This window comes from Prionailurus bengalensis, chromosome D4 (assembly GCF_016509475.1).
Source record: "Prionailurus bengalensis isolate Pbe53 chromosome D4, Fcat_Pben_1.1_paternal_pri, whole genome shotgun sequence".
Taxonomy (NCBI): Eukaryota; Metazoa; Chordata; class Mammalia; order Carnivora; family Felidae; genus Prionailurus; species Prionailurus bengalensis.
In genome coordinates, this window is record NC_057359.1 from 34,628,338 (window position 1) to 34,642,169 (window position 13,832).

At 34.8% G+C, this 13,832-nt stretch overlaps 1 protein-coding gene across 35 annotated transcripts in view; it reads right to left on the bottom strand.

Moving 5' to 3' along the window:
• Positions 1-13,832, bottom strand: part of PTPRD (protein tyrosine phosphatase receptor type D) — a 2,207,515-nt gene that overhangs the window by 831,053 nt on the left and 1,362,630 nt on the right. For all 35 annotated transcript variants that reach the window (XM_043566630.1, XM_043566632.1, XM_043566635.1 and 32 more), the window contains one exon: positions 2,946-3,005. The gene's annotated coding sequence lies outside the window, so the exon portion shown is untranslated. The remainder of the gene's footprint in view (positions 1-2,945; positions 3,006-13,832) is intronic.

Consider the following 13,832-nt stretch of genomic DNA (forward strand, 5'->3'; position numbering starts at 1 on the left):
ATTTAAAGGATAAAGGATACATTAAGTAAGAAATCTGTTTTTTGTTTGGCAAAATTAAAAAGTTCAGTATTTTATATGTTAGAGTTAGTTGCCTGCTTTCAAGACTGATGATATAACATTCATGGACTATGGACTACAGAGGGAAAGAAGAATTTCTAATGTAATGCCCTAAAGCACTACTAGTGAGCTGGTGATCTCAGAAAAATGGAGAAGACAGTTTGGGAAATATTGATCAAATGTAATGCAATAAATAAAGTGTTCTGGGCCTGACCCAATTGTTTGACAGAATGTCTTATATTTTTGTAGACAGTCTGAAGAAGGCAGGGTTAGAAAGAACTAGATAGGTTTGTTAACTGGCAGAATAGCTTCTTAAGAGACATTAAAATGAGTAAATATTAATCTGAAAAATACTTTTGTCCCTGCCTCATACCACTGTCTTTGGTGGAGTGGAAATATTGTAAATTTTAAAATCAGAGAGGCTGGGGTTTGGATTCTTGTTCTAACTCTTATTAGAGATCTTTGTTCCTTGACCCCAGTTTCTTTACCTGTAACCGGAAGATATGAGGATACCAGGTAAAGCCCTTCACTATATGCTTGGCACATCTTATGAGCTCAGTAAGTAGTATCAACAACAATCACTGTTATTTTTACTTTCAATTCATTTCTGTGATGAGAAGGAGATAGTTACACTATTTTGTTCCCATTCCTACTCAACCTGAAAATACAGGCATGGGAGACTGTGTTCTCTTATTCATCTTTCCTGTCTGCAGAAGGTGAAATTCTAAAATACATTTCATATTTCACCTTTTAAACATGCCTGTATATGGACAGATAAGTTCCTGATACTCCAAGTTTCAATGAAAAGAATAGTTGTAATATTTACAGACTACCCTACATATCCCCTGCTATATATGTCAGGCGCTGTTTAGAAGGACTTTTCATATAAAACTTATTAAATATTCACAATAGTCTAGGAAGTGGTACAATTATTATCTCCCTTTTACAGATGAGAAATCTCAAACACACAATTGAATAATTTGCCTAAAATCAAACAACCAGCAAATAGCAGCAAATCTAGGCAAGTCCATGTTTAGAACCCATGCAATTTGCCACTTATAATAGAATTGATTTGTTCTGAAGAAGCAATATCATAAATGGAAATATGTTTGAAATATTTCTATTGACACTAGATCAGAGATAGAACTTAAAAGAAAATAGGAACATCATTTCTATTGTCAGTTCTATGGGAATAAGTACTTTGGATTCCCAAACAACTGGTTTTTAAACTTACTCTGGAATATAATGTGCTCAGAAAATAGAAAGTGATTCTATACAAATTGCTGAACCATAAAGCAGAATGATTAATGTCATGAGAGTCATGTCATGAGCAAAAACACAGGAGTTCAGAAGACAGCATCATTTTGACGGGGTTTTCAAGGAAGCTGTATGGTGAAGGTGAGCTGAATGTTAAAATATAAAGTAGAAACAATGAGGAACTAAAAGGGAAACAGGCTGAGGGCCTGTAATAAATTTATTGCAACCCCTGTATCTCTCTCTCTCTCTCTCTCTCTCTCTCTCTCTCTCTCTCCTTGAGAGAGAAAGAGCACACAAGCAGGAGAGGGACAGAGAGGGAGGGGAAGAAGGACAGACAGGGAATCCCAAGCAGACTTGGCACTGCAAGAGCAGAGCCTGATGTGGGTCTCGAACTCAGGAACCATGAGATCATGACTAGAGCTAAAGTCGGACACTTAACAGAATGAGCCCCCCAGGCACGCCTCCATCTCTCTTGTTTGTTCAATGGCCATCTAATTTGACTTCAATCATATCTTGGTTTCTGAAGGACTGTTGTGTACATTTTCTATAAATTCATATATCCTTTTTTCTTAGAATCGTAAGAAACATCAATTCAAAAATAAAGTTAACATAGAATTTGGGAGGTGGTATTCTTTCCTTGGAGCTGGAAATTTGAAAATTTTAGTAGTTAAGAGTATTTAAGCATGCTAAGGAACTTTTAAGCTTTGTAAACTTTATTTACAAAATTTGTATTTCAAAATATCAATTAAAAATCATTTTAGGTTATTGTCTAATTCATCGCAGGTTTATACAGGATAATACTTTTAAATGGTAAGCCAACAGATCCAATATTTTAAAGACAGCATATGAATGATTTATTTCAGAGAATTATCATTTTAAGATTAGAAGCAAAATATTAAGCTGCAATGGGCAAGAAAAATGTAGTTGGTAAAGAATTTTATCAAAAAAAGTACTGTTATAATAGATGAAATGTTTATATTAGAGACAGGATATGTACGGTAACAAAGTTATGTTAATAGCAAAAATTTTCTTGCAAAATACTGAGATACTAAATGCATCATATTATAACCTGATATTGTTTAACAGAGATCAGACATTTAAAATTTTGCTAATCTATTTGTTAATCTGTTTTCTTACTTTATTCCCTCATTAACAATAAATAGCTTTGTAGCTTCCAGAAGAACCAAAATAAAGTATGTAGGCGAGACCACCGCCGAGGGCTAATAATTTCATAGCAGCAGCAGCTAAATTCAATCAACATTTAAATCTATAGGCATCTGCTGCTCCAGTTCAAAACTTTAACCCATTGTTAGGTTTCCCACACATTCATGACTAACATCATCCATGATTCAGAACTGAAAAATAAATCCATTGACAGATTATTTCTTTGTTGTCCCATTGTTTTGAGTCTAATTGATAAAAGAAAAACTGGTTATCCATAGTAAAGAATGATTTAGTATTATCATATTTTATAAGAGGAATATGAGGTAAATAGAACACAATGTTTGAGTATTCCTTCCATGCATTCATTTTAATCAGTATTTGTTAAGTGCTAACTATATAGTAGGCACTATATCGGGTATCAGAATCCAAAGAAGGAAAAGAAAGGTCAAGATGTGTTGCAGACTTACCTTGTGTCAGCCACTATAGGTATTTTCAGACACAGTCCCTGGCCTCAAGAGATTCAAAACCTAATTAACAAGACATAAAACAAAAGTATCTTAAAAACAATATTTCAAACTCTAAATTGTCTCTCAGATATTGTATTTCTACCATTGTGTTTTTAAGGTAGTTTCAGACAGAGAGGAGAAAAAGCAAGAGGGTAAATGAGAAGCTGGTATCAATTTTGTGTGATAAAGTATTTAATTGAAATAATGAAATGTCAAAAATTAACATGAAACTTTTTTTGTCCACATGCTGTAAAGCAGGAAATAGTGACTCTTCCTTAATGTTTTGAATTGAGACTAGCATGTCTAACATAAAGTGGCAAGACCACCTTTTTGCAGTAACTAGTTCATCAAGTTTACTGAGTTTCTTAGTTTGTTGCTTCTTGAAATTACATAGATCATTTCAAAATGTCCATCCTTAGGTGTTTATTGGTTGGATGCCACCTAGATTGTTGAACACTGGCGGCCAAGCTAAAGCAAATCCTTGTCTGTCGTACTCACCCTAGGACAATCTAGCATGAAGGATTCTAAAACTTATAAGCATTACATCTATGTCAAAGAACCTCAATTATTAATTTTTTAAAATCCAGATCCCTAAAACAAATTAAAAAGTCAATTTATCTTAATTTCTCAATAGGATCATTTTATAAGTTTTAAAGACTATCCTAATGATTCTTGTTTGTTTTGCATAATTGCTTCCTTCTGTCTAGACCACTGGCTTCTCAACTCTTTTGTGTGTTCAACTCATATTCCCTCTTCAGTTCCAAGGAAGTTATTATCCCATGTAGAAACGCTTTCTTGACATCCTGCCCCCTCCAAGCTTTGCTTAGATAGATTTTCTAGATGCTCCAACAGTTCTGTGTACTTCATTAGTACATTACCTTGTGTCACAGAAACTAGCTAGGTGTTCATTCACCAAACCATTTTTCTTTCCCTCCTATTACAGAGCCACACTAAATTTTGCAGATAGATAATACCATGTGACTGAATTCTTCACAATGGAATACAGCTAGATATAAATCAAGGCACTATCAGGCCTGGTCTTAAAACCATCTCATACATGATTCTTCATTCAAGGTTTCCTATTCACAGGTAGAATTCCTGTTGACTTACAGGAGGAATGATCCATAAGACAGAAAGAGATTGGTCCTTCAGCCACAGATCTCAGAATCACCCTTCATTCCTGCCAATAAAGTCTATTGACACCAGACAGTTACAAAGATGATCATCCCTCATCCCACCCTGACTACGATCATCTATTGGCATTGGAGTTTTATGTAAATGAGAATTAAATTTCAGTTCTTTATGCCAATAAATTGTTGGGTGTTTGTTACAGCACTTAGCCTACCAAATTGTGACTGTTCAATTTGTTTCATCTCTCCCATTAGGTTGTAAACTCTAGTACCCCCACAGCAACTGGTTTTGTCATGTTTCAGTTTTTAGCTGAGTCCTTGACACAGTATATACCACATAATTACCATCTTTATATTTTTTAATAACTTGAATCTTACAATAAAATGTACCATGAAAATTTCATAAGAAACACTCTAAATACAGTTATTCCTTTGGTGGGAAATGCAAGGCTTCATTTAGCACAGGCTTCAAGATACCTTTTGGTAAATACCTTAAAGGTAAAATTTGATTTTGCTTAGGAGATCAAAGCAAGTGGAAACATAGAAACGCTTTTGCAAAACTGCTTTCTTAAGCTTCTATTTGCAGTTTTTGCTACAAGGGTGAGAGCATTACAAAACCTTAGTCAGAAGTAACGGACTCAAAAGCTCCTTGAGATAGTTGCAGTGACTTGGAACATCCTTCGAATCTCTACTGGGGATTTAATACCAGTGGAGAGAAAATGAAAGGTAATTTTCTTTCCTTTTGAAAACAATAACCAATCACAGAACTGAAGACCTTCTGCTCTTCTCAAAGTACAATGAAATAGCTTTTGTAGTTTAGACAAAAATAGAGACATCTGACAAGCATTATCAAGTCTCAGTCAGCATGCCTCCGTGTATTTATTGCCGACATATCTCTTCTTCACCCCCCTTACTCCTGCAGCCAGAAACACTACACACACTGACTCCTTTTAGGTAACCACCTGTTTGAGGCCACTTCTAAAAGGTCTCCTCATAAATCTCACCCATCTGTCTCTATACTATCATCCACTTGCTGGTTAAATTTAGTCCTGTTTAGCAGAACCTAACTTTCAGGCACATCTTTACTTTCAGCCCTATTTAAGTTAAGGAAAATATAGAGGAAATGATTCCTTCTTGCTTCCTTTCTGAAGAATTGAGAGAAAGCTTTTTTTCTGCAAGACATATAACTGCCTTTTAACCTGAGGGAAAAATCCTCAAGCTCTGTTCCACAACTTATTTAGATTAATTTGAATGGCACCTTTAGGCTAGATTTTACAGTAACTTTAACAAATTTGTATGTAGTTCATTTGCATCAACGTTAATATACGATTTCCCTTCACAAAGCACTTGGCTCTTCAGTGTCTGGCAAACACACATTGGATTTGCCAAGGGAAGTCATTTCTTAAAGTTTCCATAAACATTAGGACAACACTTCTGCTTCTTGGAACATCACAAAACTACCTTTTCTTTCTGAGCACAAATGCCAGCCTGTTGATATAGGTAGAAGAGACAACAGAAAGATTTAACACCAGACAGAATTATATGTATCTCTATATTGATATAGACATTGATAGATATAGATACAGACATAGACATAGACATAGACATAGACATAGACATAGACATAGACATAGATATAGTTATAGATCTTTATCAGTTTGGCTTAATGTTTAAGTCAACTGAACTTCCTACTGTGCTCAAACTGTGAATTACTAAGAAGTCGCCATTTTGTTTCTGAAAAATGGATGGAAAATATGGATCATGAATTCTTATAAGCAGAACAACATGGATTTTCAGCAAGTGATTTAGATAGGTAAATGCAAGCCAGCTCATCGAACAGGCTTGATGTGTGAGAGAGAGTGAAACAAACAAGAAGAAAACTGTTGTACAACTTCTCCCATTTCTATGCTTTCTGCTAAAGCTCCAACTAATTGTTGTGGCTGAGGAAACCGTAAATGCTAAAGTCAATAACTTTTGAGAGCAGAACCATATATGGTGAAGTATAATCTGGTCTGATACAGCTTTATTATTTACAGATGTGCATAGAAAATGGTTCTAAGAAGATTTGAAGGTTTCCATTTACTTTGGTCATAAACCCAGTTTTTCCCCCACAGAAATAACAAACCTCTCATAAATAGACTTTCATTTTGTGTGGATCTCTTCATTTACGTCAGGAGGATATCATCTTTTATTTTCTTTTTTAAATAGAGTTAGGTGGAGTCAAATCATGTATGCTTTATATTCTGACCCATAACAAATACTCTGGACTTCCTCATTGGAATTTTTATCTTTGCTATATGGCATCGCTTCTGTTGCAGTGTGAAAGTTTCAAGTTTCATTACTGACCCGTGACTCCGTTATACATAATAGAATATTTGAATTTAAGTACTTCAAACCTTAAAAAAAGGTCTTTCAACAGAAAAACTATAATTTAATTTATATGCTATAGTGATGCTATTTACTATTCTATTTAAATTAGGAAAGAAAGTTTACTTCATATGAAGTTTCTTCTGCTGCTAACCTTATTCTAAAACACCCCAAAATGATAACTATCAAAATACATGTTATTTTAAAACAGATTCTATATTAGCACAAGCAACAGGGCCTTTTTAAAGTAGTTTCAAATACATATTAAAGAGATTTCATTAAGAGGCTTTATTTCTCTTTCATTCAGAATTGTTTGCACATGTTTCTCCTTAGTCCTTGTTCTCACATTTTCACATATTCACATTTATACTAGATAAGCAACACTAGGTAAGCAAACATCCAGGAAAAATAAAATTTGAAATAACTAAATGTAACTGATTTGTAAAATTTTCAGTGCAGTTCATGTGCAGATCATGCAGTAGGAAGCCAGTAGAGATGAGTGTAGGTTTTTAAGCTTTGTTTTGTCAAATATGTTGGACCCTCTAAAATTACATAACTTTGCTTCTTTCTTTTGTCCTTCTTTCCTCCCTCCCCTTGGTGTCTCCTTCTCTTTTTTGTTTTGTTAATTCTCTTCTTTCTTTCTTTCTTTCTTTCTTTCTTTCTTTCTTTCTTTCTTTCCGTCTTTCTTATCTATCATTTATCTATCTACCATCTATCATCTATCTATCAATCTATCATCTATCTATCTATCAGCAATCATCATCTATGTATCAATTATCTATCTGTCATCTATCTATCTATCTATCTAATCTATTAAAATTTTCATTCCCGTGTAATCAACACACAGTGTTATATTTGTTTCAGGTACAATATAGTGATTTGGCATTTTCATGCATTACTCAGTGCTCACAGTGATAAATGTACTCTTAATTTCTTTCACCTATTTCACCAGCACCCCCAACCTCCTCCCTGGTAACCATCTGTTCTTTATAGACAAGAGTCTGTTTTTTGGTTTGTGTCTTTTTTTCCTTTGTTTGTTTCTTAAATTCCATATATGAGTGAAATCATATGGTCTTATTCTGAGTTATTTTGTTTACCGTTATACTCTCTAGATCCATCCATACTGTTGCAAATGACAAGATTTCCTTTTTTTATGGCTGAATAACATTTTATTGTATATACATACACACCATTTCTTTTTTTTTAATTAATTTTTTTTTAATTTAAATCCAAATTAGTTAGCTTATAGTGCAACAATGATTTCAGGAGTAGATTCCTTAATGCCCCTTAACCATTTAGCCCACACCCCTTCCAGTAACCCTCCGTTTGTTCTCCATAATTATGTCTCTTATGTTTTGTCCCCCTCCCTGTTTTTATATTATTTTTGTTTCCCTTTCCTTATGTTCTTTATCCATCCATCTATCTATGGACATTTGGGCAGCCTTCATAATTTGGCTATTGTAAATACTGCTGCAATAAACATATGGGTGCATGTCACCTTTTGAATAGTTTTTTTTTTTTTTTTTGTATTCTTTGCATAAATACTCAGAAGTGCAAATACTAGATGATAGGGTAGTTCTATTTTTTGTGTTTTGAGGAAACTCCATACTGTTTTCCACAGTGGTTTCCCCAGTTTGCTTCCCTGCTAATGGTGCATGAGGGTTCCTTTTTCTCCACATTCTCACCAACACCTGTTGTTTCTTATCTTGTTGATTTTAGCCATTCTGACTGATGTGAGGTAATATCTCATATTGTAGTTTTAATTTGCATGTCCTTAATGATGAGTTTGAGCATGTTTTTTTGTGTTTGTTGGTCATCTGGGTGTCCTCCTTGGAGAAATGTCTCTTCACATGTTTGGCCCATTTTTTAATTGGATTATTTGGTTTTTTGGGTGCTGAGTTGTATCAGTTCTTTATATATTTCGGATACTAATCCTTTATTAGCTATCTCATTTGCAAATATCTTCTCCCATTCAGTAGACTGCCTTTTAGATTTGTTGATTGTTTCATTTTCTGTGCAGAAGCTCTTTATTTTGATGTAGTCCTAAGAGTTTATTATTGCTTTTGTTTTCCTGGTCTCAGGAGACATATCTAGAAAGATGTTGTTATGGCTGATGTCAGAGAATTACGGCCTGTGTTCTCTTCTAGGATTTATATGGTTTTAGATCTCAATTTTAGAACCTTAATCTATTTTGAATTTATTTTAGTGTATGATAAAAGACAGTGGTCCAGTTTCATTCTTTTGCATGTTGCTGTTCAGTTTTCCCAACACCATTTTTGAAGAGACTATCTCCTTCCCACTGCATATTCTTTCCTGCTTTGTTGAAGATTAATTAACCATATAATTATGGTTTTATTTCTGGGCTTTTATTCTGTTCCACTATCTCTCTATTAACACATTATCTTTCTATGTATCTATCACCTATCTATCTATCCACACATGCACACATCACACACATACCCACACAATAAGTTGTGCCTTTCATATCTAAAGAGGTTTTTTTTGTACTGTGTGTGTGTTTCTACATGATGTTAAAAAAAAGGAGAGGCTGAACTTCTTGTAAGTCCAAATACTTCTTAATTTTTTTAAGTCTAAGTACAGTGCACTTATAAGAAAGAAAGTACATAAAAAATGAATCATGTGAATCATACAAAAGTAAACACCAGGGTGACCACTACTCAGGTCAAAATATAAAACATTTCTCATTCTACAGAAACTCCACGGTCCCTCTCAATCCATTTCTCCCTTTTCATCAAGGCAAACAAGCATAACCTCGATTTCTAGCCCTATAGTTTAGAGCTGCCTTGAACATTATATCAATATAATCATATGTTACATATTACTTATTTACTTAACATTATGTTTGTTGGTTTCATTCATGTTAAAGTTTGCCAAATAACATTTAAATATACCATGCTTTACATATCTCTTCTATAGCTGATGGGCATTAGGTCATTTCCAGTTTAGAGCAATTATAATTGATGTTGCAATAAACATCCTTGTAGATATTTCTTAGTACACATCATCTGGTAGGCATATGTTCAACGTCAGTAGATAATGCCAAATTGTTTTCCAAAGTGGTTGCAGCAATTATACTCCCCTGAAATATATGTGTTCCTCGTTTATCAATCTTGACCAATACTTGGTAGGGGTATTTGCTTCGAAATACCAGTAGATTAGACCAGTAAAAAGGAGACAGGGAAAAAGTTTTGCAAAGGGAAGACTTCTGATCTGGAGTTCAGTGAACTGGTGGGAGAGAGACAGCTGTGCTGTGAGAGGTGAAGACTGGACTGTCACAACAAGGATTTTCCCTGGAAGTAGGAGGATTCATGAAGGACTGGGGAGTCAAATGAAGAGCATGGTATTCTGTCAAATTATAAGGGTGCAACTCAACCCGGCAAGAGAATTTCAGTGCAAAACAAATTGTGTGTGTGTGTGTGTGTGTGTGTCTGTGTGTCTGTGTAGGGGAGAACCAGAGTCTTTTCACAAGCAAATATACAAAAATAAACCCACATAAAACAGAAAGTCTCTTTAAATATGAGAATCATTAGAAATATCTAGGGTGATCGATTAATGTGGACGAAAAATGTCACAAGAGTAGAAGTTTTCCATGAAGAGCCACTTCATACCAGTCTATTTAAAACTACATCTTATTATTCTCGTTGTGATCGATTCTGAACATATTGTGTCTCAGAAGGGATGGAAACACAATTTTCAGATATGAGAATTTCCCATAGGTGTTTACTGAATGGTTTTAGTTAGTGACTGCTTTATAAGGTAATTATTTTATAATTATAGTATAGAAAGTGCTTTTGAAAAAAATATCCTCTAGAGCCAGGAATAATCATAGAATTTTACAGCTGAAAGAGGTCTTGGGCAACACCTAATTAAACCTTCTCATTTCACAGATGAGGAAGTCTAGGTGCACAGTTGCCCAGTTACTTGATCAGGCTAAGGCAGTAGTTAACTGCAGATGCAGAAGAATCAGGGTTTTGGACCTGGAAGATAATCATCATAAATTCATTTTATTAAAGAAACATTGAAAAATTTCTTTCTTGGCTTTCTTTTCATGGTCTATGTCTATATATCTATCAGAATTCATCAAAGTTCATCTACTCCAAGACGTCTTCCCTGTTCACTTCAAGTCTTCCATAAATGCCTCTACTATGTCTTAAATGACATTATACAATCATTTCTACTTTGCAATTATCTGTATATTTTTCTCTTTGCCCACTATATTGAGAAACCAGAAGGTAGACCTTCTCTTTTTTCTGCTTAGTTCTTAGCATTTTGTATAAGCCTAGTATCCAATAGTACTTGGTAAATATTCATAGAATGAGTTAAATGTATCAAAATTCGACCCATAATCATTTTGGTATGTACTTAGGTAGAGGTGAAATATATAACTTTACACATTATGTTAGTTTTTTGGACTGTTCATTGACATTTCTGTTCCTCTTCTTTTCAGGTACATGGAAGAAATATACCTCTTAAAATTAGTGTGCCCCTGCTATTTGAGCACAAATAACACATGTCACTTCCATGTAGAAGGCTTTAAGAGTCATTATCACCCCACCTCACTGCTCCCTCCAGCTCCACTGATCTTGAAGACTCTCTGAGTGAAGACAACATAAGAAGATTCCTTAGCCAACCTATGATAAACATACAGTATGACTGAGAAATAAAACTGTATTTTATTTTCTATTTTATTTAAGTTACCAAGATTTCAGAGTTGTTACTGCAATATAATCTAGCATGCTCTCACTTATTGTAATGGGATGAGATTTGGGGGACTCTGAAAGAGAGTGAGCCTTTTTATTTTTTATCTGTGGGAGGGACATGAACCATTGGAGGCCAAAGGGTGGACTGTGGGACACAGCTTCTAAAGTGGATCTCAATGATCTCCACCTCCTGTCACTTATGTATTTGTGTAATTCCCTCTCCTTGAGTGTGAGTTACACCTAGTGACCTAATTCTAACAAGAAGGCTACTGCAGAAATGATGGCATGCTACTTATGAAATTAGATTTTTAAAAGACTGTGGCTTCCTTTTTGCTCATCTTCTCTTACTCTCTCTTGTAGAGTCTTTGGTCTGGGGAAAGCCAGGGGCCATATGGCAAGGACCTCTTGAAAGACTTGGGGCGCCTGGGTGGCTCAGTCGGTTGGGCATCAGACTTCAGCTCAGGTCACGATCTCGCGGTCCGTAAGTTGGAGCCCTGCGTTAGGCTCTGGGCTGATGGCTCAGAGCCTGGAGCCTGCTTCCGATTCTGTGTCTCTCTCTCTCTCTGTCCCTCCCCCATTCATGCTCTGTCTCTCTCTGTCTCAAAAATAAATAAACGTTAAAAATTTTTTTTTTAAAAAGAAAGACTATATGACAAGGAAAAATAACTCTGGTTTGTATCAGAGAGCACCTGAGGCTTGTCAAGAGTCTATGAATGAGTTTGAAAGTGGATCTTCTGAGCCCTGCCAAAAACCATGTTCGTATCATGAAAATGCATCTTCTTTCCATTTAGGCCTTGAAATGACCTCAATACAGGCTACTACCTTCATTTCAGGGTCACGAGACATGTGATCCTTAAATGCCCAGCTATACCACCTTGATTCGTGACCCACAGAAACTGTGAGATAATAAAAAATTGTTATTTCAAACTGCTATGTTTTGTCCAATTTGTTATAGAGCAATAGATGATGAACATAATTTGTATTTCCTTATCTAAACATACTATACTAATAGGGCAAACACATTTAACATTATGTCAGAGATGCCATATGATAAGCATATCAAAGTTGAAGTCAATGCTTTAATTTATTTATTGCAGCATTGTAATAAGGTTATACTTTATTAGTGGATATATAAACCCAAACCTATATAAGCATCGAATTCATACTTTAGTCAGCTGAATCAGTTAATTATATCAAAGATATATAGATTTGAGCAAGGATTTCTAAATGTAAACAAGATATTAGACATATAATACTTATTAGTATTTATGATACTAGGAAGTTAGGTATTTGGATCTACTTGATTTTTATGGATAACAGAAAAGTTAATTTGTACATTAATAGGCTTATATTAGACCTTATGCATGTTGTCCCAATATAAGCTGAATTCTACTTAATTAAATAGCCAACCCAATTCTTATACTGCTTCTGAAAATTTTATCAAAATATGATCAAAGGACAGTGCAAGGACAGTGTGAAACTAGGGATTCCAGGCTATTCTGAATATCTGAATCTAAAAAACGAGGTCATGGCACCTACACTTTTCCCACAGCAGTTCAATATCTGGAATTCAGGACACTGCCTGTTCAGTAAGTCAGAGAGTTAATGTTAAAGTCTATATAGCAAAGAAGAAGAAAAGCCATGAGAAAAATATTACAAAGTATTTGGGAGAAAGCAAGAGTGCAGTTCTCACATAAAAAAAAAAAAAAACTTATATATGCTCTAAAATCTTCCACTAGCAACTTTAGGACAATACTGTAAAGCTTGAGCTCTAAAGGAGGGACATTGCTTAGGTATTAGCCTAATAAGAGACTTGAAAAAACAGATATCCTATTTACGAAAAGGCTTTTCATAGGTGAGTACAATTGTTTTCACATTTTTGAAGTCGACCCTGTTTCAGTCCCACCAGGAATTCCTGATGAATACTGCATTTTCTGTGGAAGCAACAATTCATAATTTCCCTTTATTCTTGTTTGTTACAACAAAAGACTCAGTCTCGGGGGCTTTGATTAAGATGATGAGACAAAGAATAAAACAAACAGAGAGTCTGTTAAATGTCTGCCTGAAACCAGAGCTGTACCACTTAATATGAAAGACTCTTCAAAACCAATAATGAAATAATCATCCTTTTTGCAAGACAGATAAGAAAATGAAGGCTAGATGTAGATTGGGGAAACTAATTTACACTAGAGGAGGGAGAAAGGGGAAAAAGAGCAGCTACAGAAAATCAACTGTTAATAAATATCAGAGACTGCAGAGAAGTCACAAGATAAGCTGCAGGTATGTTCCTCCAGCTAGAACAGGGCAATCACTTCTCTGAGAAGAGAAGCTGATAAGGCCCCTCCTCTCCAACAGGCAATCATTTTACATTTTATATTATTTGAAAAGAGCCTGATTATTTTTCTTTGAATGAAACCAGATTGATTCACATTTACCTGTCAACAGAATGTTCCATTCCTCTGTTTTGCCTGTCTATTTAAAGGCATATGACCTGACTGAAATACTATAGACAAACCTTTCTTTAGAGGTAAATAAATAATAATAAGTGAACAACTCATGCTTTTTATGATTTCTTTATTTTTTGGTATAGTGCCAAATTATGCTAAATTAAAATCCACAGCCTGATAAAT